This window comes from Zonotrichia albicollis, chromosome 1, assembly GCF_047830755.1.
Source record: "Zonotrichia albicollis isolate bZonAlb1 chromosome 1, bZonAlb1.hap1, whole genome shotgun sequence".
Classification (NCBI taxonomy): domain Eukaryota; kingdom Metazoa; phylum Chordata; class Aves; order Passeriformes; family Passerellidae; genus Zonotrichia; species Zonotrichia albicollis.
In genome coordinates, this window is record NC_133819.1 from 114,619,723 (window position 1) to 114,646,993 (window position 27,271).

The window sequence follows — 27,271 nt, forward strand, 5'->3', positions numbered from 1 at the left end:
GAACTTTAACTGTTCTCTTAATGATATCTGGTGATGTCTTTTTCAACAAAATTTTGAATGTTACTTTTCTGAACTTGCAAAGGCTCATTCTAAACAGGGAAGCTGGAGTTTCTTGAGTGACTAATTTCTGCTTGTGTCCCAATAGATAGGATGCTTGTTTTATCCCATCAAGTACTTTTAATTATAATCAGTACACTTTCATCAAATAATGAAACAGGCAACAGATGTAAGATGACAAAGAAGGGAGAAAACCCAGAGCAAACCATCCCAATACCAACAGGATTTTTAAAGCTTTTTTTTAAACTACATTTTACTAGAAAGAGATGATGTTTATCCTCAAAGCCCTATTTTCCTGTTATTCTATTTCAACATTCATAATAAAAAACCAAAACCACAAAGAAATCTCAAAGCCTTCTACCTTCCTCTTCCTCTTTGTTTAAAACACACTAACCTAAAACAAAAGACCTCTGAGAATAACTACAATGGTGAGAAAAGCTTTCTAAGGACTTAACAGATTTTTGTCTAAAAATTCTAGCAACTTAAGTATTTATTAACAATATATTTTTTCCTTTATTTTCTCAAAGATTGCCACTAAAGAACTAAATCACATAAGGGAGTAGCTGCAAACCCTTTGAGTTCCCTGATGTCAAACTCATTAGCATCCGAATAACCACACAGCAGCACATCATCTGCACAATTGCAATTTTTTACTACTTTTAATAGCGTTTCTCAAAGGGCTCATTTTCAACTTTCTTCAGTGGTTAGTTGGTTCTCTGGGGACAAGGAGCTTCCTGATGCTCACAGCTTCCACTCAACAACCAGGCCGTTTGCTGTCAGCAGCATCAGCCCTCTGCCCTAACCCCATCTGCTGTCTCTCTCATCCTAAGGGACCGAGAGTTAAGACAGCACAGCTGAGATCCACTTGGAAAAGTGCACAAAGGACAAGGAAAAACATACTAAACTTTCCACATTTAGCTTTACATAATAAGCTAGTGTATTGAAAGTCCTCCTTATAAGAAAAGGAGTTTGGACTGAGATGAGTTTGGGGGGCAGGTTTTAAAATTGTACTGAAGAACTACAGGCAATTCTGGCAAAACAGAAAAACCTGCACCCTTCTGCTGCGCTTAAACACAGCAGAAGCTGCTGGTGCTTAGTAAGCTTCAATGTGCTGGGTTTGATTCTTTTCACATTACAGGGTGCTGGCTGCCATTCAGCTGATTCGTGGGTGAGTACCCACATTTGAAGAAAGAGTGTCTCATAAAACTCTAGTACAATGTCATGCATCTGTCATGCTATAAACAGGGTCTGCAGGATTATGCTGTGTCATGGGATGTGACATGCCCTTAATGTAACATAAACTGTGTGTCACCCCTGTCCTCACTCCAAGAAGTAAGTTACATTTCAGATATGTGTTGGAATCTGATAGTTGAGGTAGCAAAAAAAAGGTTTAGTGCTGATTTTTCAGGAATATCAAGGACTTACACTGAATCTGTTTAGGAAGTTTTATGAGTTATGAAATTGATCATGGGCCAAATTGTGAGGTATTGCAAGTACAAAAATCTACAATACCAACTGGAGAAAATAAGATCTCAGACACAAGAGATGTACTACAAAGTACATCTAGCCAGGTTGTTGGTGGCTTTGATGATAAGACCATTGTTGACAGAAATGAGGCAGAGCTAACTTATTTATTTGTCAATCAAGGTTCCTTGGTGGGGTCACTCCCTTAGGGTCCACATGTATCTTCATTTGGCCCAATCTATTCATAACTTGCATTAATTTATTTCTCTTTTTTAATCAAGAATTCAAAACAATTTACAGGCAGTAAATTATGCTTACACTTCAGCTGTCTATGTGTCTGAACAGTATTTTTTATTCTAGAAGGTGAAGGGTACTAGCCTATAGAGAAAGCTTCCATCCTTTTCAACCACCATCTCAATTCAACTAGAATAATAAACTTTATAAACCCACAAAGATGGAATATATAAGTTGCTTGATTTGTCAGTCTAATTGTTCAGTGAAGTCACCTGGAGCCTTTGCAATTCATTCCTTGGTTTATAGCCATTTCCAATGCTACATGATTTTGTACTGACTCTGAAGTGCCATCCTACTGAGATCCATGAGTCATACCAGGATACTGATGTCAATGACAGTTTAGGTCCTGATCCTCTACATCAGATGTTGGTGACAAATCCCTTCAAACAGCTATTTTGTTTGACCCATCGTCTGTGGGTAAAAGTCCACTCATTCAGGTCAGATTACCAGAGCTCCTGGGGATTTTAAAATGAGAAAAGACATATTGTACAACCAAAAAATTATCAGAAGTCCCAAGTTGTTTTCTCTATCAGAATTTCAGTACTCAAAACTGCATTATATTTGTGAAAGATCGCAAAAGCTTTTTAAAGCATAATACATTCCATTTCCAACAGGTTAATTTGATTTTCTCTCATTTACCACATCTCTGGTTGATAAACTGCAAATGTGGGAATGAATCATGGCTTCAGTTTGTAATTTGCTAACTCAGAATAAAAGTAATATCTAAGAAACAAAATCCAATGTGCTCACCATTATGATCCCTAAACACTTCTTGTGGTTCTACAGTGACAGTGAATTCTCTTTCCCAAAACAAAATAACACCGTGTATTTAGTATTTGAGCAAATAACATGTGAAAGAAAGATACCATTGCAAATAAATAAAGTTAACTCTAGACTTCAGTAAGATCTTTATCCTGCACAGTCTGAAGTCTGTGACTTTACACATTAAGTTCTGCACAAGCCTCGGGGAGATCCTGAAGTACATATAAAATGTTCAGCTCATGAGTAACTGAATTTCAACACCTACACACTCCCTGCAAGAAATATGCAGGACTCTACTTGGAAGGATTTTCTTTTTTTGTGTATGATTTGAGCTTCAGAAAGGAGTTTCCTTGGGGCAGAGTGATCATCTTTGCCCTTGTTTCATTTAGTACAAAGTACACAGGAAGCAGGATTATTGCTGTTTCAACAATTGCATTTTCTTTCTCAACTTTAATGCTAAACTTTTTCTTATTTTGTTGTACCCTGAGATGAACAGAAGGTCATGTTATCAGTGTGAAACAGGCTGGTAACCCAGGCAGTTGCCCTTCTAGTACCTCTAAAAAACTTCACTTCCACTTATCCTCTCTTTTAAACAGGGCAGAAACTCCAAAGCCAAGATCATATTTCACCAAGCAGAGGAGTTTAACTTTCACCTGATTTAAGCAACAAACTATCCCTCAAAGATGCCGGAGGCTTTGCTGTAATTAACATAACTGCATTTAGATGCTATTCATGACCGATAATTCCAACACCTTGTGAAAAAAAAAAAAAAAGGTTGCAAGCTGTAAACATTATAAACATATTCAAATAAGCTTAACGCAATCTGCCATGCTTATTTCTGCCTAGATCATGGACCAGCGAAATGGTTAATGCAAATGGATTTATAATTTGCTTTGGGGGGCCAGTTTCTTCTCCTTATTTATTAGCCCAGCTGATGGGGCAGATTTGATGAGGCACTTCTGGAATAATTGAGTCATCACACAAAGAAGGCTGCTAGCATTCAGAGTGGTTTTATCAGCAGCAAGCAGGCCTGATTACTGACAATTACACTCTGATCCGGTGATGGAGGAGAAAGAGCCAACGAGTGGGAAATGTCCGTGTTTCTATCCAGGAATAATTTCTACATTCATTTTACATGCTAAGTGTTTCCTATCTCTGCATAATAAACTGTAAACAGGAATAGATGGCACAATGTCCCTTAATATTTCCTGGTAATGAAGACACAAATGTACAGTGAGTGCTGATAAATATAGATGAAACATAAGCTATTCTCTGAGTCGGTATTGTTACCTTTAGAATAAATGCATTTTGGTGGTAAAAGCATAATCATAGCTAATGCAAAAAAATGACAGAAGATTGAAGCTGTCCTTGTAACTACACAGAAACTTTGTAAAAGTCCTGTTAATCACGACTGCTCTAGAGGCTCATAAGCTGAAGGTGATATACTGGAAAGAACATCATTTTGTTTCTCAATAGTCAACTATGTAGGAACTCTTTTGCTTCGACACAGTAAAGGAGAGCAACAGCAGTGACCTCCATTAACACTTCAGGGATAGAGCACATCTCGATGCTAAACTGAAAAACAATGGAGCTGGTCCTAGAAGACATCTTCACCATGATAAATTCTCATTTCCCTCTCATCGGCTTTAAGACAGTGTTCATAATGAATAATAGAGCTAGACCATAGATTTCATGAGTTGTGTTAAGCAATACATTATTGCCTTTAGAACATTATTTTATAGCAATTTAGATGCTGTAAAAGGACAGTTATTAACAAAATTCTGCAAGCAGAACTTTGAAAAACTGTTTCTTCAGGAGAAAAAAAAATGGGGAAAACATGAACACTGACATAGTGCAGAGCTGAAAAGTAATTTTGTGTTTGTTGATGGGCAATTATAGATTTCAACTAGAAAAAGTTAATGTCCTAGTCTAGGGCGAGTTTTCTTTTTCAAGAGTTGATCAGGCATGAAACACTGAATAATAAACTTTTGCATGCTTGTTTATTCCTTTTCCTCTTCTTAAACTAATTTATAGCTTCAAAAGAACTAAAAGTTATTCTCTGCTCGCCGACAGTAACTATGGCAACTATGTTTCATTAAAGTAGCCACTTAACTTCAAGGCTTGTGTTACAATGATATGCATTATTTTGAGTAAAACCACTCCATAACAACCTCATGATTTCAGAGTAATTTTAAAAGAAAGTTCAAAGAGTATGCATCGTTGACTCTGGAACACAGGGTTTGTTTTCTTCTAAAACATGTTTACTCTTTTCCAGCCAGGACGACTTTCCCTGTGGAGTCATCTCTGTTGCGAGGCGCTGCGTGGGGGGACGCTGCTGCCTCCAGCAAGAGATGGCCACGCTCTGCTCACCTGAGGGCTGCCCAGTAGCTGCAGGATTGAGGCCAGCAGGAGATGCCTGAGCACACAGATCAGCAGAACCAAGATCAGCGAAATTGTGTGGTTTAATTACTCTGTTACCGCCCTCTTCCGTGGCAGGAAGATCCTGGTCCAGTTCTGATGTTTGCTGCACTGTTTGCCTGCTGTTTAGCTGCCACTGCTACAGTCTTTCTACTGAACCTGATTTTTCCAGCTAGTTAGGAATTGATGGGTTTCAAGGGCAGTCTTTCTATTGTACCTGATTTTTCCAGTTAGTTAGAAATTGATGGGTTAGGAATTAATGGGTTTTATGGGGTGCTGTTATGGCTGCACTGGATCTCTGTAGAAGTTCTGAAGCTGTTTAGGTTTAGTAAAAGTGGTCACTTCTCAAACACAGGCATCATCTAAGTTCCTCTATTCATTCCCTGTGATTTTTGACTGTTCCAGCCATACACTTTTTGAAATATTGTAATAGTTGGAATTAGGAAATCATAATTCTGGGAAAAACCATTGCTAAATAGCTGACTTGACATTTTCTGACATGGAATCAAAAGGAACAATAAACCTAAAAACCACCTACTTTCACTAAAAGAATCTACTTTTACTGAAAGAAATATAAAACTACCACTCTAAAGAAATATAAAACTACCACTCTGCTATCCTGTGCATTCATCTTGCCCTTTCTGAGCAAGTTCTCTTCATTAGGCATGACAGGCATGTCCCAGGAAAGGGAAAGTCACACAAAGGGAAGAAGTGTGCCTTCCCTCAACATGCAAATCACATATGTTCATTAACTTCAAGAGTGCCATGTGAAGTACAGTCTGCCACCATTTAAAAGACTTGTAATGACCCTAACTGCTAAAGATAATGGGGGCTTTCTGACACTACTGCATTGCCCTGACGATCTTAGGAACATGTTGAAGAGCACAGGGAAAAAACTTCCAAGAATAAAAATACCACCTTGCAAATCAAAGTAAAAATTGACTAATACTTGTCAGATACAAAAATGTGCATGTCAAATGTTCCTTGGGACAGACTTCTTATGCAAAAAGTTTTGCTCATCATATGTTTGCATCAGGTAAATCAAGCAAGAAAAAGCATGTTCAGTTTATTCAAACTTATGATAAGAAGTCTGCGTCACCAGGAGTGGTGGTTAAAATTCTCTTTTCAGAGCCTTTTATGATTCTAAAGTGACACAAAGATTATTTCCTAAAATGACACCTGTCTTCTGTCGTAGGCATAAATAGAAAGCACCATGATTGAGCAAATAACTGGGAAAGGATTCTAGAATTCTCTTCCTGCCTCTGCCACTGATCTGTTCTGTGCCCCTCAGCAAGTCTTTTCACCTGTCAGCTAAATGAGGATAACAACATTGAGTGCTGTAAAGTGCTTTTGTGCATTTCTAAACACACTTTAATGTAGCAAATATTATTTTCATCATCATGGATTCATCAGTTCAGCAGTAGCTCATTTAACTTCCTCTGAAACTCAACTTGAAATGTTTCCTCTTTCACTACAGTCTTTTTTACAAAAAAAAAAAAACAAACAAACAAAAAACCCAAACAAACAAAAAAACCCAAAAAACCCAAAAAAACCAAAACCCCCCAATAAAACAAACAAACAAAAAAAAAACCAAAACAAAAAACCCTCAAACAAAAAAAACAAGCAAAAAGAAATATAAAAGGACAACAGTGAGAAATATGGCTACTAAAAAAACATATGGTGAACAGCAAAATAATTTAAAACACATTTCCTTTCTCTTCTCTCCTAATATCTTAGGCAATCTGGATAAAACTGTAATCTTTACACATCAGACTCTTATCATAAAAACCTGTTTGTTTTCCTGTATAGAGAAACATTCTCAGAGAAAATATCTTTAATATTTTCCTTTGAATATTTTTGCTCTCATTGCTGAAAATGGCAATAAGGTGTGTGTGTATATGCATATTTATTTATGAATGAATATGAATATATATATGTGTGTGTGAGTATAAATATATATATTTCTGTGTATATAAATTTATTTACATTGTTTTGGCAACATTAAATTCAAATATGGCACACAACAAGCACTGTGTTTAATTTAAAAGAACTTGTAAGAGGAAAGTTTGTTTCAATGTGAACCTCAGACATGTGGTAAGTAAGTTATCTGTGGTACCACTAAACAATACTGAATTAATGACTCTAGAAGAATATATCAGTACTATTTAAGTACCAATATGTATCAGTATTAATTGTAGTACTATTTTATATTGGAAAAATAATAGTAATAATTCCATTGTAGCAAACTGGACTATGGCAAGATGAAAAAATCATCTTGTGGAGAGATGTCTTACGAACTTTGTCACTTAAAGCTCAGATTCCCTAGTGTAAGCCTGGCTGCACTGAAAAGAACCAGGACACTCAGGTGGACCTCAATAGTAGAAGCTGCCTGCATGTGAAAGCACTCACACACACTCAGTGTTAATCACACAGGTTTGCAAACACACTCCTGGTCAGATCTGACAAAGTGAGGTGATCAAAACTATTTTGCATGTGACAGCTGTAAATAATAAACAGCAGTTTAGAAATTACAAGAGCACACTAAATGAAATTTTGTTATTTTAGGTGATAATTATTTCATTCTTGATAAGTAGGCCTTAATCAGGTGTCTGTGTGTAATAGTCTGGTTTGTTGTTTGGGGTCTGGTTAAATCATGGGATCTGTGTCTTGAGTTGGTACCTCAAACAGCAAAGTATGTGCAGGAGAAGGGATGGGCTGAGGAGTGCTTTTTGTGCTCAGGGCATAATCCTTTTCTTCTCTTTTTATTTTCATATGCTGTGCTTACCTATTCAGGAGACAGATTTTTGCTTTCTTTTGGAGCGGTATGATCATTTTGCATCAGAACTGTGTCCTGACACAAGAAGTTGTAGCTGTGACTTTTAAATAACTAGCCTCACTAAAGACTCCATTATGGCAACCAACAGCCTTAAATCATTCTGACAGTGCATTCTCTGCAGTGTTCATGTACTTGGAGGCTGTCCTCAAAACATTGAAAGCTGGGACAGTATCCATGGTTAAGAAAAGTCCAGAAGCAGCCAAACAGGTGGGCACTTCTTTCAGAAAAGGCCTTTTTAGATAGAAGACCTTTTGTACACTGGTTCTATCCTAGGCCCCTTTCAGGGGCTACACCTGAGAGAGAAAGTGAATTATCAATGACATTTTTTTAAAGAATCAGTGGTTTAACACTAATTTCTAATCAGATCCTACAGAAAGGAACAGCTCGCATGGCAGCTGTACTTTTCCCAGGGTTAATTACCTTTCACTGCTCTCTACTAATGAGTCAGCTGTTCCTGTCATCACACAACTACACTGTGTTCATCTGTAGCTCTAGCTGTGGACAAACACAGTAGCTAGAGCCCTGTTTACATATTGGCGAGGTTTGTTGTGCAAAGAATTTGCAAAGCAATTTAAAAAAAAAGAAATACTTAAAACTCCTTCCAATCCCATTTTTTTTTTCATGGAAACAACATTGCTTTTTGGGCAAACACCACGCTCTCCACATTACTAAATGCATCAGCAGGAGTAGGAATCAAAGGATATAAAAGCTAATGAAAGGGGGGTTTTTTTGCGATATTGCATAACAGTTTGTATCAGGAAGATTAGATCCTTGTAACCATCTAGCTTATCTTACCTGATTGTTGAGTGAGGATGTTTATTTTTAGCTTGCTGATCTAGGAACTAGAAAACTTCTTTGTAAAATATTGGTTTGAGTAGTGATAATAGCACAAGAATTAATGCAGTTAGGGAAAGAGTTTGTATTATTTTATGTGGCAAATTGTAATGTGACAATGATTTAAGACTTTCCGTAAACTGTTCATGTTTTGTATGTAATTCCAACAGGTAATTCAGTAGCAAGTAAATAGAACACATAATTTCTAGCTAAGTTGAAGAGGATGTATTTTTTATCATCATATAAGATCAAGAGTAGATCTCACTGCTGGTTATTTCAGCTTTCTTGTGGGAGGCTACAAAGACTATGGCCAAAGACAGACATAGTGGCAGCTCTTCCAAAATTCACGTCCCGTTTGTGTCAACATTCAGAAAATGTTTTTCGTATAACTGAGGGCAGGACTCTAAACTGGTGCTGTCTTTATAAAATGATTTTATGCTGAAAATGTCTGTGTGGATGTTACCCTGATCTGGGAGATTTCCTCAATGTAAGATCAGAAGATGTGAGCAGAGAAAGCAAATTTTCACCAGACACCAAAAGGACAACATACACACACATGTCATGTGAGTACATGCCATGTGAGAGTGAGCTCAGCTACCTGCAGTTTCATCTACAACAGGCCTGTTCATGAAGTTATTATTTGAGGGTGAATTCCTTGCTAGCTGTCACATGAGGTAATGGAAATTGACAAATTTGTGGCAGGAATATAGACATCTTAATATGAAGATGGAAGAAGAAATTTAAGCTTCCAGCTCCAGGTAAACCTTGCAGGACTGACAGCTCAAAATATGATAAATTTCCTTTTGAGAACACAAAAGAAAGCACCATGGCATTCCAAGGAATCTCTTCAGTGGTCATCTAGGAAATGAGTAGTACTCTTAGAGCATTATTGTAGGAAACCACTTCTTTCTGTCAGGCATCCTAGGTTGTGCAAGTGGCATTGACAGCTCAAACAACTCTGAGCAGGGAGAAAATGTGAGCTGCGTAGTTATGTTCTTTTGAAAGGCAGATATTTATTTATTGCGCCATTAGAAGCAATTCTCCTGCTTGATTTTGGATTAAGTGAAAGTGAATTTCCTGAAGGTACATTAATTGGGTTTAATGATTCACAGTAACCCCTGATCGCTCAGGTCAGACCAGGGAAAACTGTTATGTAAAGCTCTTTTTGTCTCAGATTCTTCCTGTGACCATATTCCTTCTTCCAACATACTGTATTTCACTCACTGTTCATGAAACAAAAAAATAAATTCCTAGGGATAGCATGACTATTCTCCATACAGTCAAAGTCTTCTCATGTTACTGGCTTTTCTTAGGTTTCCTGAGTTCTCAAGAACTTTATATCTCCTTCATCCATGGGCAGGAAATAGAGAAAAAATCCTTTCTACTTGGTGAGTAAGAAAGCTTCACCTTTGGAATGAGTTTCACCTTTCCTGAGATCTGGTCTGCTTAGCTTGGATTCTGTCAGTACCCAGGCTCAATATCTCCCTACTAGAAGCTGGCTTGATGCTGGGAAAAGGGAAAAAAATTATGCCAAAAGCTATGGTGTCTTCCCTACAGTTTCTTCTCATAAACTTTACTTTTTTACTCCTAAAGTATCATGTAAATGTAAAAGACAGGGATCATCATGCACCTAACAAATGGACACCAAGCCCCAGATAAACAGGGAAGTAAGCCTTGTGACCTGGAGGGTGTCTGCAGTGCTGAACTTGATGTTTGTAGGCTGGCAATCATTGATTGAAAGCAGCTTGCACTTCCTCAATATCCCAGTACTATTTCCCATGATCACAATAGAGTAGCATGTAAGTCACATTAATAACAATAAAAATAACTGGTCTTGCTAATGTTGTTGCTATAAATAACACTGGGCCCAAAGCATTCAGGACTAAAGCTGTTTATTCTCTCATGCTATTCAGAATGACTTAGGGATATGTAAGAAGACAATTTCTGATAATAGACACTAAACTTTTGATTTTTGGGAAGAAAAGTCTGAGAATTTTATGTTTAAGTTTTCAGAAGAAATGTTATAACATTATAAAGGTTTATGTTTATTGAACTGTTGCCAATTTATACCACAATAAATGCCCACAATCTTGTGCATGATTTTCATTGACTTTGCGTCTGTGGAGGTGCTACTGGAGGTGCAGAGTCACTCACCGTTTGTAAAATTCATCATTTCAAAATAAGATCAAGCTGAGCATTATCTTCCAGCAGAATTTACTCCTGCGCCTATCCTACCCTTGGGGAAAGTCTGAAAAGGCAAAACAGCATCAGAGACCCAGATACTGCTTCCTGCTTCCAAGGCCCACCTGTGCCTTGTCTGGCATGGATTAGGGAAGTGCATGGCCAAATACATGCCCTTCCCATAGGGACCATCCACTACATAAAGGTTAGCACAGATCTGGGGAGTTGCATGCAACTTTGAAGTCTGAAGGAATCTTGAACTGCTCACTTGGAGAATTTAACAACTTTGCCTTGATCTGAAAGAACTTCGAGAAGCTGTCCCTAGGAATTTAAATGATGATTTTTTTAAAAATCACACGCCTATGTGTTAAAATCATGGGATGATAAATAATTCTGTAAAAATCTAAATTTGTGTCATCATATCTCTTGAAAAATGAAAGAAAATAGTTGAAATCTGCAAAGTATGTACAGCATCTGAAATTTTAATCTGAAAGCTTGTTTATAGTTTTTATGAAAGCATGGGGAATACTGAATCCCTATAATCACCCACTGAAACAGTGCAAAACCATAATCAAATCAATCTTTCTATTACTTTGAAGCTTGAGAAAGAGAGTCTTGAAAGCCTGAGGAGACAGAGAAACCATCCCTAAAAGTGTGTCCAGATGCTAAGTGGTGATTAACAGGAAAAAGAAAATGTCTGAAAATGCTTCTATCAGCAGTGTTTAAAAAATACAACAGATTCAAGGTATTTTTGAATTAATGATATTATTAAATCTTCACAGTTCAATTCTCTTTTTTTTTTTAAAGTAGTTTTGAGAAAAGAAACTTTTTTTTGAAAGGAAATATAATGGGTTCTAAGAAGAAAACAAGGAACTGACACCTTCCCTTTTGTAAAAATTACATTTCAGAAGCAAAATTTAGTCCTCTGAGCTGCACAGCAGTACTCACTTCTGTTATTCTGCTCTCCTGCAATAGCTAAGTAGACAAAGATTTTCATCAATGTCATGTAGGAGAGGAGCAAGACGAGGCTTTTGATCTACGGTGTATCATATTATCCATATACCTGTCTTGTATGAATATTTGAGAAATATTTCTGTGTAGAGACAATTCAAGAAGAAATCCAGTCAAATTTGTAGGCTGGATGGGAAAGACAGGATTCATCTTCATAACTTTACGTGCCTGAAAGGCAAACATGTATTTCTGAGGCAGAAACTGCTGGATTCCCATGGTCTCTGGGTAGCCTGTAGGCAACCTGCAGGCATCTCTGAGCCTGTGCAGACGTGTGATGCATCTTACTCATTTCATACCCTTCAGGGGGAGATGAATTGCAAACAAAAAATGTCTCTTTCCTCTGACTCTAAAGGGAATCTGGATGACTGGCTCAGGTCTAGCCACTTCCACTGTGCATGCTGACATTTCACCAAATGGTGATTCCTAACCAAGGAACCTACAGCCATCACTGAACAGCATCTTAAAGCTGAAATAGCACGTATGCCATGTGAGCTGTGTTGTGAAGTAGGGCTGGGAAGGCAAGAGAAATAGATGGCAAAGCATCCTCCAGGAAGGAAGGCAGCGCCGGTCCTTGTAGGAAAGAACTGGCAGACAGCGCGAAGCTGATGAGCAGATAAAAGGGAGCACTAGTAGATGGTAAAACTTACAGAAAAGGAGAGTTAGCCATAGCTTTGACGTGAGCAGTGTGGTGTCAGAGACACAGGAGAACCCAGTGCCAAGAGGCAAAGGAGAAGGTCAGCATGGTAAATATTTCTTATCTAGATATAGCAGAAAGAAGACAATCAAGCTCTAAGCAGAACAGAGAGAAACAGAACTCTAAGAGCTGGTACAGACTGAAACACCATCCTTTTAGTGTTTGCATTGGACAATAGTTTAGGAAGGAATTAAAGTAAGTGAATTCATCACATGGATTAATGCCTGATAAATGGAAAGGATCTGATATGAATAGAAGTTACTGATAGAACTTACCTGTGTTTCTTTTACTGTGAACTGCTGCACAACAGAGAAACCTGATCTTACCAGTGACATTGGATTTGCATTTAATTCTTTTGTATTGCTTTATTTTAGCCATACATTATTCCACCTGCCCTGTTTTATTTGGTGTCTTTAGTTCTGAGTCAAGTTTTCAACCATGTAAGTAAATAAATTAAAACCCAAATTCTTTCTCATGATTTTTGCTGGCCTTTGGGCGTTAAAAAGAACCAGATTTTCAAAATTAAAATGTCATTATGTCTGCATTGCTTACCACAAACATGACCTTTTTTTAAGCATGTAAGGTGAGTGTTTAGGTAAAGAATTATTAACACAATTCTTTGCTTGATTTGTGAGTGTCAAACAGATCTGAGTCATTTACACTCAGTGAAATGCAGTGTAAAAAACAAAATGAAGAAAAATTTTACATTATTATTATTATTATTATTATTATTATTATTATTATTATTATTATTATTATTATTATTTCATGTATTTACCCCAAAGGAAAAACCCTTGTTGGTGAAATTCATCATATCTAAACAAAAGTCTGGCAGCTTAAGTATATGAACGGGGGAAGGGAGACTTATTTCCTGAGTTTCAACAGATGTCATACTTAATTGGTTGTGAAATAAACCAGAGCTACTCTCGGCCTGTTTCCCTAGTTTCAGCTGTGAAGACACTTTTAAACATGTGCATTTCCCTCCTGCTTCTCATAATGAGGGTGTGGGGTGAGAATCAAACCTCCAAAAGGAGTAAAGCAGCGTGCATGTTGCATACAGGCCTTCAGATACACTAATTAAACAGAAGTGAGAGTTGTATCTTTTGTCCCTGCAAGATACACATCAATACAGAATGAGCCAAGACAACTCTGTTGAAGGGTTACTGCCTATGCCTTCTGCTAATATCAGGAAGTCACTGGACTATCCCACTCTGCAGATAGCTTTTCCATCTTCCTGTATTTTCCCTCAAAAACACTCTCCTAAATCATAGCATTGTCAATATACTGCAACTAGTTTAAATGGGATATTTTCTTTTATTTTTGACAGAGAGAGCACCTTAGAGGTTGGGGTTTTTTTCCCCTTGTGGTTGTTTTCTGCTAGAAGCAGCAGAGTAACACGACATTTACCACAATGGCATTTACAAAGATTTCTTTAAAAAGAAAGAACAGTCAAGCACAAAATAGTTTGGCTACACATGGTGATGGACCAAAAAAAACTTCTCACAGACCAAAAGCCCATTTGGAACTGTGGCTAACCACCAGTCAGTGGTATGCTAATATAAATAAAGTAATTTGTTTCTAAAGGGCTATGGCAAAGAATGTTAGCCATTCATGTTATGCCTTATTGGATGTAGCCCGCTAAATCAAAATGCTCTTTTGAGCTTCACAGGAAAAAGCTAAATATATGATGGGTGCTTCTCTGTGAAACTCAGTAAACAAATTAAAAAAAAAAATGGAATAATGTTTGTTAAAACATTTCAAATGGAAATGCAATGAGAATTGTATAAAAAAGAAAAATTAAGGCCAAGGTTAAATACATTTAATTCACCTGTGGCAACCAAACTGAACAATATTTGTTCTTTTAGTTTAAACTTGGAACCCAGATCCCAGAGGTGCTAGGAGAGAGCTTTAATCCCTAGAAAAAAAAAATTCAAATTCCCAAAGTGTGTGATGAAAACCAGTATAATCCTTCCTGAAGTGAGAAGCAAAATAGAAAATACTTTTTTTTCCCTATTAAAACAAGAGCAGTCAACATGATCTTTATTCTTTTAATGTTTTACAGGTCTGACTTTCGGCAGATGACCTCTCTTGTTTGTCCCTACATGTTTTCCAAAATATAAAAGTGAAATAGAGTCCCAAGGGCACTGTACTTGAAAGGTTATGAGAGTTAGAGAATTTTAACCATGCCTGCCAAATCAGCAGATGGCTTGTGATTATAATTATATGCATCAATAAAACGAATAATCTTTACAAAATTTGAATTTCTACTAAAGTAAGGGATTTAGTAAGCAGATGCAACAGAATGCATTTTCTTTAACCCTTTTTGTAGACAGTACTGTTTATCACAAAAATAATGGCAAGGTTCTCCATGGATTAGCTTGGACATATACTTGAGCAATAAATATATGTTTCTTTTGACCAAGTGTCAATGCTATTTAGTGTGATTTATGTGCTCAGTTGCACTCTGTTCACTAAATGTTGAATGCTTATATATAGGATGATTCCCATCAGACACATACTTCAAAATGGTCTTTAATTTTATAAAATGTTAGAGATGCAATGAAAATGTCATGTGCACTCATTCTCTCCATTTTTGTTGCAGTGCTCGTTCTTTCTGTTTAGGATTTGGTGACTTTCCATGCCTCTTACAGAATCTGAGTTAACCACATTATCAGTAAGGAAAATACTTTTTCCCTAAATGTGGGATATTTAAGAAAGGTGTTTTGTGTGTGTGTGTGGTTTGGTTGGGATTTTTGTCAATTAAATATTTTTTTTAGTCAGAGAGAAGAAAATATTTTAATAGGAAAAAAAATCACTACTGTGGTTTTCTATGGCAGCGGACTTTACTTTCAAACTTACTTTTGTAACAAGATCATGTATGTTAGACTGTGTCAAACCTCTGCCTTAAGGAGGAGAAAATCACACAGTAGAAAAAATTAAGCAAAACAAAACCCTAAGCCAAATTTATTTCTGGACTGCCCCATAAAAATTCTATTTGAAGACATGATATGCCCATCCTTTAGTTCTTCTAATATAATAAGGAAGAAAAAATTAGAGAGCTATAAGTACATTTTCAAAAGAGTCCCTATTTGGCACTGGGTAGCTGTCTAGCTACAGTATTTTAACATTTATTTGATTCAAATATTAAAATGAGAGCTTGAATTTCAGGAAGTTATATGTGTTTGTCTTTTTAGCTCCCCATGTATCTCGATGTGAAGAGTGCAAAACAATATTTTCATGCTCATTAAAAAGTGGTTTTTACTTCAGAAATGACAGCGCCATTACTCTGTACCATGTAAATCCTTCTTAACATAAGGATTATTGACCTGATAGTCCATAACAGCGCCTTTGGAGCCATTACTACTTTTCTGTGCCAATCCAGATGCTGTGCATGTGCTTCAACTTGGGGGCAGGAGGGGCAGCGAAAGTGTCAAAATTTCTCTTGAGATTTAGGGAACTGACCTAGTGATCTACCACTGGAAAAAGAAGACCACTGTTTAGAAGAAATTGGGAACTCCGGTCCCCATTTTAACCAATGTTTTGGAAGAGTTCTAATGCATATTTTTTAATTTAAAACCCAACAGAGCAGAGTTCAGATACATGCCTTTAAATGAAAATCTAGCTCTTTTTCACCAACTTTCCTTAGTGAAGGGAAAAGTTCAAGTATGAAACCAGACCTGAAATATTTGATAGCAAACCTTATTTGAATCTCTTAAGCAAATCAATAAAACCCTCATCTTCAAAATGCAGCTTTCACACCTGCTTTACTGTATTAAAGTGAGCCATGGACCTCACCTCAGTGGAATCATTCACATGTATGAATGTTTTTGTCAGTGTTCACCTAGCCAAGAAGGCAAACCCTTTTGATTCATAAGTAACTTTTGCTGTTGGGTTATCACCTTTTCTTGAATCAAAAATCTGTTCTTTAGAAAGGCAAGAGTGGATAGAATCATTAAAAGTCTTCCATAAACATAAAAGAGACCAATTCTCCTTTACTCCAAAGAAATTTGATGCAAGTACTAAAAAAATTTAAGATTAAATTATTTTTTTATTAATAATTAAACAGCATATGTAATCTTAAGTACTTCAAGATAATTAAAATCCAGAAACACTGATGTTGCTTATGTAGTTTCTAGTAATCCACAACTATGCGCGCAGTAACTATAAAGTGACCCGAACCTAGGTATTTATGTACGCTTCCAAAATCAGTCTGTTCAGAAAAAGACTTTAGTCTAGATTCTCTATATATATTTGTGGATACAGTAGAATATAAAGTTTATTCTGCATGTTATCTTCTGTATTTTATTTTGGAGCGACAGCATCAGGCCTTTATGAGGATTGTCAGTGACTTTGGAGATGCTTGTCAGTAATATCAGATATTTTGAGATTACTGTCTTGAGAAACTATAAACATGCAAAAAATCTGAATTAGAATTGTTCAAATCAACTGCATAGTACCATAAAGTTTTTCAGATCCACATGCACAGCTCACACTCTGGAACTGTGTGCTAAGATAAAGGCAGAGGCCTCATACTGGATTGTAATGTCCAAAAAGTCGAATGAAAAGTGGTTTCTAAAAATCTGGAGTGTTTCATAGTTTTATCAGGCAGATCAGATGAATGACATTAATAATTACAAATCAAGTTTTCTTTGTCTTTTTTCTTAGGTGTAGTAAAGAAATGACAAAGATGAGGAAAAAAAATGAAGCTGTGAAAAACTACTGAAACTTACTGAGGCTCAACCTGTCGGATTACAGAGTGCAAGTCTGATTACAGCAGTATGATTTCTGTAATGCTGCTGCAAGTGCATTACCCCTATGAAACCATTCTTTACTTTTAACAGTATAAATAGCTGAACTTATTAATAAGGTGAATGCTGAAATATGAAATACTCTTTACTCTTGTTGGTGTAGGTATGTAAAAAGGATACATGACTGTGTCACAGGGAAATGCTAATTTTTAAAAACTGTGGGGATGCACTTGACCATCAAATATCTTGGAATATTTTCTGTTAAAATAAACTGAAACTTAATATCAGTTAGCATATTTTAAAGCAAAACTGTTGCAAGACTGAAGCTTGCTAAATCTCTGTTGATCTAGGTTTGAATTATAGGACTTAGAAAGCTTGCTTTCTGATGCCTGAATTCTCATATTTGCTAAGGTAACACAGGGAAAGCATTGCTGAGATATACACAACTTTTAAAAATATGGAAAGTAAAATGGGATACACAAATTTACTTCAGTTTGGTTACTTTCTCATTATATTTTCTAAGCTGGAATTACTGGGAAACACAAAAGCAGATATAACTGTAGATATACCTAATATATAGGTGAATATAATTTTTTGCATATGTGAACTTTTTTAATAAGTATGCAAGCATGTAATTTTATATATTCATATGCTCATTCCCCTTTGCAAGGAATCGTCAAATATTTCTGTTATAATCTGACATCTTATCTTAGAGTCTGTAAGCTGTGGTGATAATTCTATTGCCCATGCAGTAAAAAGGATGTTCTTGGGTAAGCAACATATCATAACGAACTGACTTCTGTGACCTGTGAAGAGTTTTAATTAAGTGAGCAGGTTATCCTGATATGTCTAAATACATGTATATTGACAAGCTTGTTTTCTAAATTAAATAAGTCCCCCAAAGCTAAGCAAAGAAAAGCAAAGCAAACAAATTAAAAAAAAAAAAAAACAGAAAAACCAACAAAACAAAAACAAACAAAACAAAGAACTAAACCCCAAAAACCCAACAAAATATCAATTGTAATGCAGACTGATATCTAAACACCACTTCTTTAACTGTCTGTATTTGATAAACACTTCTTAAAACATATGGTTTGCAGTGGTTTTGCAGGGAAGAGAGAAGAAGCATTATTAATGCACACAGGCATCTTGCAATAAGATCATGTTGTTTTGAAGCTAACATCCCCTGAGCCTCCAAAGTGCAAAGCAGACAGAAACATTTTAGTAATGCAAACAAGACTTTCCGACAACTTCCTGTTGCCATTTTTCAGCAAAATAAAGGGTCCTGAGGTACTACACTGAAACACTACCAGAAAAGATTTTATCATTGGTTACACAGGCAGGCACCTGCTATTATAAGATATCAGCTGAATATTTTGCTGTTGTGCAAGGAAAATAAGTAATGACTGTGCAACTGTTAAACAGGAATCTTCAGCTCTAATTTCAGCTCATGGTAAAAAAAAAAAAAACATAGAGAAAGACATCATGTAAAAATCTTTTCTAAAAATTCCAAAATTATAGTAGCAACTTCATTTACATCTTCATACTTGTAAAAACTCTACCAGGGATTTAGGAGTGTAAGTAGCTGTCTAGTGGATTGAAATTTGCATTCATATATATATATATATATATATATATATATATATATATATAAAACACATCTTCAGCAGATTTTTACAGAGAAGTAAAAAGAAACTTTCTATCTGTAAAGTTCATCAGATGTAATGTACATCCCAGGCAATGATTACTGTGTGGCAGTTCCTACAAGTAATATCTAATTCATTAGACTATAATTGAAATATCCAGTTCACAAAATATACTGTTTCACATTACTTTCGGAATCCCAGAAACTTTTGTAAACTGACAAATCAGACAGAAAGAAAAGGAAACAAACAAACAAGAAACAAACCCAACCATGATTCCAGAGACATTTTCTCTCCCCTTCATGAAGTGACAGGGGGGGAAAATATCCCTTCATTATGACCTACTTGTCTAGAAACGGACTTTCAACCCCATGGTTAGGCTAAGATTTGCTCTACTTTCTCCCTAGGGCATAATTGTCAGACTGACTTACCGTGTGCCTTTTAGCCTTTGTTCTGCCTCTCACGCTGACATCAGGGAAGCAGTGATGTAGAATAAAGCAGGGGTGGGCTAGGTTAGTCCACTGTTTGTGTCGTTGTGTGGTGTGCAGGGACACTCTGTGATACTCTAGTGAGCTGCTAAGCTTTTTTTGTAGGCTTTGTGTCATTTACTTAACGACCAATCTCATTAGCTGCCAGGGTACAATGGGCTGATGCATTTTCTATGTACATACTCTACACAGTGACCCTCAAGGTTGCCGAAGGTCTATTTAATCAGTCAAAATGCTGAATATATTTGCAGTAAATCACAAAAAAAAAAAAAAAATACGGGACCACAGAGGTATCTCATGAGTGTTTACTCTTTCCTGGGAGTTATTTCCAGGTAATAAACTGATAGAGTTGTAGGCAAAAGCAAGGGCAAAGAAGGGAAAAGGGCACTCGCTGGGTTTGCATTGGTCACCTTTAATTTAGGGAACCTTGGGGGCCCTGCATATCGCTGTGTCTCTGCTTGTTAATTTCTCCATGCAGTTCATGCTTCAGTGTAATCATGTTATCACAATTAAACCCCTTTAAATAAGAAGAGCAGCACTAACAAAAAACCACAGCCTTTCGCACATTGGGGAGGGGATGTGTTTGTGTGTGTGTGTGTGTGTGATATTTATTTATTAACTTCCTTACTACAGGCAACCTCAGGGCTGGCATCTTTGCATTTCTAACCTCTCGTCAGTTACAAGGTAAAACCCTTTTAACTCTTATGAAAAATGAAATGCTGAAAAGCCCCATGAATCACGACAGCTGTCCATAAGTAACAGGGAGAGTTCTATTGTCCAACTTGTCCCTGGATAAAATGAATACTTTACAGCAGAGGCTGTTCAGCTTGGCTAAAGAGTATGGGGAGAAGGGGAGGAGGTCACTGGAGATTTCGCACACTAATTTAATCTGGGAAAAGGACAGGCACTGCATCTCACTTGAACAGACTGGCGGCAATCTGGGCTCCCACAGAACTATCTCCTTTTGCCTGTGCTCTATTTATTCCTTATCTCTGTTTACCAACCGCTAGGTCCCTTTCATTCACACCACGAGGCCGTTCTCCTACTATCAGTCAGCAGCTGACACTGTGGAAGAGCCTCAAAGGCAAAAAAAAAGGGATCAAAACTAAACCAAAGCTGTATAAACAAAGCAACAGTAGAAGTAAATGCATAAATCCTAATTCTTAACCCAACCCACAGGGTGCGAACAGAACCTTTATAGTAAATCCAAAAAACCCACCACAGTGAGCTATGGGCTACAGAGGAAATGGGAAAAGCCAAATATCATTCATGAAATCACCATCTCAAGCAGAAACATTGAAAATAGGCATTGGAAGATATTTATCTGGTTTCAGGATAACAGGTTCTTCAGTTCTCTGTACTCCCCAGCGTGTAATGAGGCACAGGTTCACCTGTGTGCCTGGTATAAGAGATTTTTCCACTTGACCATCTTACTGTTTGAAAGCCTTAGCTAACTTGGCACTCACTGCTCGAGATTTAGATTAAATTAGAGGCAACCACTTTAAAAAATCTTTATCTAGAGATTGTGGTAATTTGGAAAACTTTATAACTAGAACTTGAATGTCAATTTATTATTTAAGTATTTGTCCAATTAATTTTGCCTTTAAAATGCTGAATTTTTAAATATCACCCTTTCTCAGTTGTTAACTTAAATTTTTCACTCACACTCTATGTTTATAGAACTTAACATGAAACTCAGACAGGTGAAGACAAGAAAGAAAAGATTAAGCTTGTGACTTTAGTAGAAAACTTGTTTCTCTAATAGAAAAGTAAAGTAATAAACTCTGCCTTTGATGTTATGGGTTTGGACTATTACAGTGATTTAACTATGAATAAGTCTATTTTCTGATTTCAGTGGTCCCTTATTTTGGATTCTTAAATTGACTTAATAAGAGACAATCTGCAAATATTCATAGAAAGACACCAATATTATTTCACTGAAATAACCTAACTTTTAAAGCATACAAAATCTGCAACTCCCAAAGTAGGGATGTTCCCTCTGGAAAAGGAGAGAGTTGAGAACTATTCTCAACATTTTAAGACATAAAAATACCCATTAACTATTAACAGTCAATATAGTGTCAACTGGCTGATCAAGATAATTATAACAATTACAAAGAAAATCTTTCTCACTATCAAAGATGATCAACTGGACCTAATTTCAGTTTTGATTTTCACCTATGTGCATTATGAGCAATGAACTCTTTACTATTTGGATCCTTTTTTCCAAATGAATTAATGAATTAAATTTATCCTTTCACCAGCTGCTAGGCAGCAGATGGAACCATTTCTGAAGCCTTGTTGAATTCAATCCATAAAACTCATTTCCTAGGATTAGCAGTCCAAAGTTTCTTTTAATGTTTATATACCGCTTGGGATTTTGAATTTCATGATGTTAAACTTTCAATTTAACTATTTTTTTTTCATTTCATATCAAACAAATATGATCGTTTGGATTTCTATAGCTTTATAACCACACATTTCAGGTCACATAAGGACAAGAATTCATTTCAAAAGCAATCAAGTAATGCAAGATTGGGATCTGCATGGTTTTTTTTTTTTTTCATTTGTTTTGTTTACATTACAGCACTACCATAGAAACCATTTGTGTTGTACTCATAGATTAATTTAGACTGGTAAAGTTTATTGTCTGTAACTTTGACAAAAAACTTCGCATAAAAATTTAATCTTACTAAGCAATTTTTGAAAGTTACTGTGATGTGAGGGTGTATTTGCTATTCACAGAAAGATGACATGCTCCTGAGTTAAGTTTTTCATGTGCATCGTTTTTATAGTTGCCTTCATTGTAAGGTGGGTGGTTTTTTTTCTATTTCTGAGGGGGAAAATAAAAAGTAAGAAATGGTGGCATTTTTGTAAACACTTCAGTAAAGATGTTTTTCAATGCAGTAGCAGGAAACACTAGTCAGCTGCAGTACCCTGGACAGCTCCTCTTCTTTCGTTTTCAGTTTTCTCACTTCTGCTAAACACCTCTGTCATGAGAATCAGAGATCAGGGGGCTTGAACTGCAATTTCGTTCACAAAGATCCTTATTCATGGATCTCTGAAAAAATTTAAGTTATAATTTAGCCAAAATTTCTATTAGAAACCTACAAGAGAAACAGCAAAAAAAAAAGGCACTCTCTCCCGCTCAGCTTTCAAAGACATATTATATTAAAAGTCTTAGGAATAAAACATCATGATGTCAAAGTCTTCCTGTTATTCAACAAAGTAAATAAAACTTAAAAAAAAAAAGTGATCCGTTGTTGTATATAATAGTGATTTCCGCTAATTTGGCACAAGAAATCTATATTAATCTAATAATGCAGTAAGCCAAGAAGGCCACATAATAATAATTACCATTGAGTAATTGAATATTTAGAAGGAGGAGGAAAAAAAGGAAGACTGGTAATCTTAGCCTGCAGGCATGAAAGTACTATAACACAAAGATGATATTTACAAGTAACAATAAAATGCTCCAAACTGGGAAGTTAAGAGGCAAAGCCTACTTTTAGAAATTCTTGATTCCAAAACTGTATTATTAGTTAGTCACCTTAGAGCAGAAATATATTATTGTCTCAGAAAAAGCTTTCATCACAAATGCTGTAATTTTCCTTAAAAATTACAAAAACACTGTGCAGCCAAACCAAAGAGGACACATCTACGCAATTAACTTAACTAATTTAATTGACAAAAGAGGTAGTAAATGGTCGTTTTGAATCCCACAAAGATCCTCAACTAACAAAGTTCACCCCATACAGTTTTACAGTTTAGGGATAAAATCTGGGATTTGTGCTTTTATAATCTCTTAAATGAAAAATTCACAGCACCTTGCACAAAATTGTCTTGCTATTTACATATGAAGGAAGACAAACATCTGAACTAAGTGCTTTGTTAAAGACAAAAGAAAGTCAGAGAGAGAGAGAGAGCTATTGCTGATCAGAGTGTTAAACAGACTTTCTCTAGCATCAAATGCTATTTCATAAAAATTATCCTCCTGCAAAATGTTGTCCCAGAAGGTCCATTTCATTCTTCAACCTTGCCTGATATTACTGTCATTTAACTTTCTAAAGATTTTCCTGACACATGCATTCATTCTGAAGTACAGTATTCGCTTTTTTAATCAGAAGCTCTCAATTCACTCTCTGAATCCCAAATAATTTAAAGGACAGAAGTGCCATGCTTTGAAAGATTCTTTTCCCCTTTGAGTAAAGTTAATAAGCATATTGATCAACAATTTTAATTTCAAAAGCATTACACATGATTTTAAAGCTTTCTAAAACATCCTGAGAAAGCTTTCTGATCTGTAATACAGAACTGCAAATGAACCTGCATCTATCGAACAATTCCTACAAATACACTGGTCCCACTCTCCCTCTCCCACGTCATTTTTTATCTCTCTTTTTTAAAAAGCCAGTATTTAAGTTTAGTAACTTTTCAAAATGACAGAAAAAGAGTCCTTGTGATCATTTCCTCAAATCAAATAGCTAGAGCTGCAAATTTGCACAATTGTAAAATGTATATGAACAAAGGCTTTACTGAGGCAGTATAAATGCAATTACACCATGACATTTTATTCAGAAAGCTGTCTCAAAGCAGTTACAAGTAGCTATTTTTTAATTGAGGCCCAAAATAGCATTTAAGATAATGACCAAGCATACATTGTGGAAGAAACAGCATTAGTGTCATTAAAAAAGAAAAAAAAGAAAAGTTTGCAGAGAGCATTTTAAACATGGATTAAAACCCCTCAAACTTCTTAACACAAATCTCTCAAGATTTTAACATCAATAAATGTACAGGATTTTTTGCTTGTCACAAGCTTAGAGCACAAACAACAACAAAAAAAGACAGAAAGTTACTAACAGTACAAGTTGCTTAAACATCAATGGGATCATAGTGTGAAAAAGTTGTTAAACTTACTTTATTTTTGTTTCCAAAACTTATATGTTTCTCCTCCCTTGTGTGCTGAACTGTGCACTAAAGCTGTGTCTTTGAAAGGTAGTTCCCATGATATGACATCCAGCGCCTTTGACTGCCTAGAGATAAGCACCTGCGTTTGTGTCCCCTCTTTACGTCACACCTCCCTATTCAAACCTTCTCAATATGATTCACATTTGCACATCAACAGCCTCATGCGCATACACAGATTTTTTTCGGCTCTGGGCCCAAAACTTTCACTTTAATTTTCATCACATGATTGCTGTGGCATATGTCCTTCCAAACCTCCCATATATCAGTCATCATGCAAATGAGATGGAATATCACTCCTCTGCAGCAGATGGCCAGGGATGATAACAATGGCTCAACAGAGGAGATTCAATGTCCCTGACTTTATCGCCACGGCAACAACAACCTAAAATATATGTAATGGAAGTGGTGCTTATTAATTTTGCAGGCTCGAGTGTTCTGATTTTGTGAGTGAATGGGCTGAGTTAAAAAGGGGGCTGTGTCCTCCTGCCTCTAGAAGACTATCTATAAAAGCCAGGGACCTGGAAATTATTTTCAGTGACTAAGAAGGCAACAGCCTAGCAATTATTTGAGTAATTAGGTGTAATTCCTCCCTGTAGGCCTTGTACCCTCCTGTGCTTGTTTCACAGAAGCTCGTGAATTAGACAGGCACAGATACTGAAAAGAAAAGTGCCTCAAGATATAGCAGGAGAGCTTGCAGGAACTAAGCTTCAGTGATATGACACTTGGCCTCCACCAGGCTTGGTAAACACAAGCCCCAAGCCATAAGTAAATAGAGGCCCCACTCCACAAACACAGACCAATTAAAATTACAAAGGCAGCCACACTTCTGGGTGGGGCTGGGGGAAGCTTTATTCTGCCATGGTCTCACTGTGAGTTGCACACATAATGGTCTCTTAGTTCGGAGCACTGAGTACCTATTCCATTGCTATCTGTCACTATCAAACCCCAGCACAAGGCCCTCTCCGGGCTGTGAATTTCTCCCCAGGGATTGATCATGCACCTTTAAGAAAATGTTTCAAAGTGAATTTTCTGTGTGTTCTCTTCTGAATGCAGACCAGGAAGGAGAAGTAAATGCAGCAGTTTGCTATTTATCATCAACAGATTAACAGGCAGAAGTACCAAACTCCATTTTACCCCTAAGCAAGGAAAATCTCCACAGTGTCTCTTCACCCTGTTCGTGCCACAACTTTTACATACTTTAATACTTTGGGTGTGGGAGTAGCCATTTGATTCCTCAGAAATACAGTTCAGCTATAGACTGTATGTTTAACTAAGAAAATATACTTGAAGAAACTATTTGTCTTTTGTTCTGTTCCCCAGGGAAGACCTTATAAAAATGGAGAATCCTTTGTCTCCCTCTGCAGTAGGGGGCAGGATGTTTAAGTAAAACTGATAAAACATTCTGGGAAAGGAGTGGCTCCATCACGTGTCAGAGATTTAGTGCAGAATTGAGTCAAGGAAACTTGCTACCCCTTACATGAGACAATTCCTCAAAATTGATAAGATTGTTGAAAGCAATTTTCAGTGCTCTCCTAGCAGCCCACACACCCTGAGCCCTAAGTCTAACACCAGAGAGGAGATACCATGTGGCATCTGAAGGAAAATTGAGATACTAGATGCTTTCAGAAGTGAGTGATAGAAAGCTACAGAGGCAGTGCTGGGACTGTGGAATCTTCTCCAGCTGTGTCAGGGCTCAGGACCATCTCAGCACTATTCATGTTCTCTGTTAGCATTTCCATTTTTTATGAAATCTGTCTTCCAACTAAAAAAAAAAACCACCAAGACAGGCATATTTCTATTGTGCACCAATGTCATAAACTTTCAGAACATTTATTTATTTATTTATCTTACAATTGTACATCACCCAGCACTCTCACCTTCAGACCTACTAATAGATACTACTGGAGTACAAATGTCATTACCTCCCAAGAAAATGATTTGAAAAACAAATAAATATAATGTATACCTTTTTGTTCATTTTTACCTCCTGCTTTCGTATGGAGTTTGCCATTACATTTTCCAAACATAATGTTGCAGTTGAGTTTTGTATTCCTATCTCAGGAAAGCTCAGCTGAAATGAAAACCCAGACTTTTTTTTGTTTTTAATGTGTACATGGGCTTTTTGTGTCTCTGTGTGTGTGTCCGTGTATGTGCACATGTGCAATTGGACTCTAGAATTGTATATGTCCATGTTCTTTATTTCTTTATTTTTTATGTTCTTTATTCTTAGGTTCTTTATTTCTGTACATTTCATTCTCCACCTTGCTAATTTGAAATAACTCATTAATGAGGCACTGAGGTGAGATGAAGAGATAGGTTTGGTCCAAGCCTATGCAAAGCTCTGGAGCTCCTTGTAGTGGAGCAGTAGTTGGACAGAAAGCCAATTCAGAGAGTACTTCAGGAATGATGCTTTCCTGACAGCTTGTGTTATTTATGGGACTGGCCACTGTCTTCTGAACCAGATGGAGCCTTTTTTCTAGTCTTTTTTTTTTTTCTCTTTTTTTGTGATCTGCTGTGCATGGCCTTAATTGATCATAGGGATTGGCAATTAGGTCACTGTCTTTATTTTCTCCAGGGTCAAGTATAAGCACCTCATTTACCTTAAAGATACAGCTCACTTAGCAGAGATATTCTTGATCCTCTTGAACATGGGAGGAACATGCAACTGGGAGGATGAGTAGTAACAGTTATACATACAGATTACTTGTCCCTGTATGATAACTATCTATATAGTTGCAGTAGTAGTGCCATGCATATTGAAAACTACATCCTAAAAAGGGATTTTAAAGGTGTTTGTTACCTTTGTTACCTATTCCACTGAGACGCCTAAGAAAGATAGAATCTTTGTCATTAAATCAATCCTAATTAAAGTT

General features: G+C 36.6%; 1 protein-coding gene across 10 annotated transcripts in view; it reads right to left on the reverse strand.

The window, feature by feature from the left end:
• ST18 (ST18 C2H2C-type zinc finger transcription factor) overlaps positions 1-27,271 on the reverse strand; it is a 167,717-nt gene that overhangs the window by 73,997 nt on the left and 66,449 nt on the right. For 3 of the 10 annotated variants that reach the window (XM_074550953.1, XM_074550943.1, XM_026791277.2), the window contains exon 1: positions 24,348-24,612. The exons of 2 other annotated variants lie outside the window; for them this stretch is intronic. The gene's annotated coding sequence lies outside the window, so the exon portion shown is untranslated. Of the gene's footprint in view, positions 1-19,373; positions 19,537-24,347; positions 24,614-27,271 lie in introns of those variants that run through there. 5 more of the 10 variants (XM_026791269.2, XM_074550918.1, XM_074550967.1 and 2 more) reach the window with 4 other exon arrangements.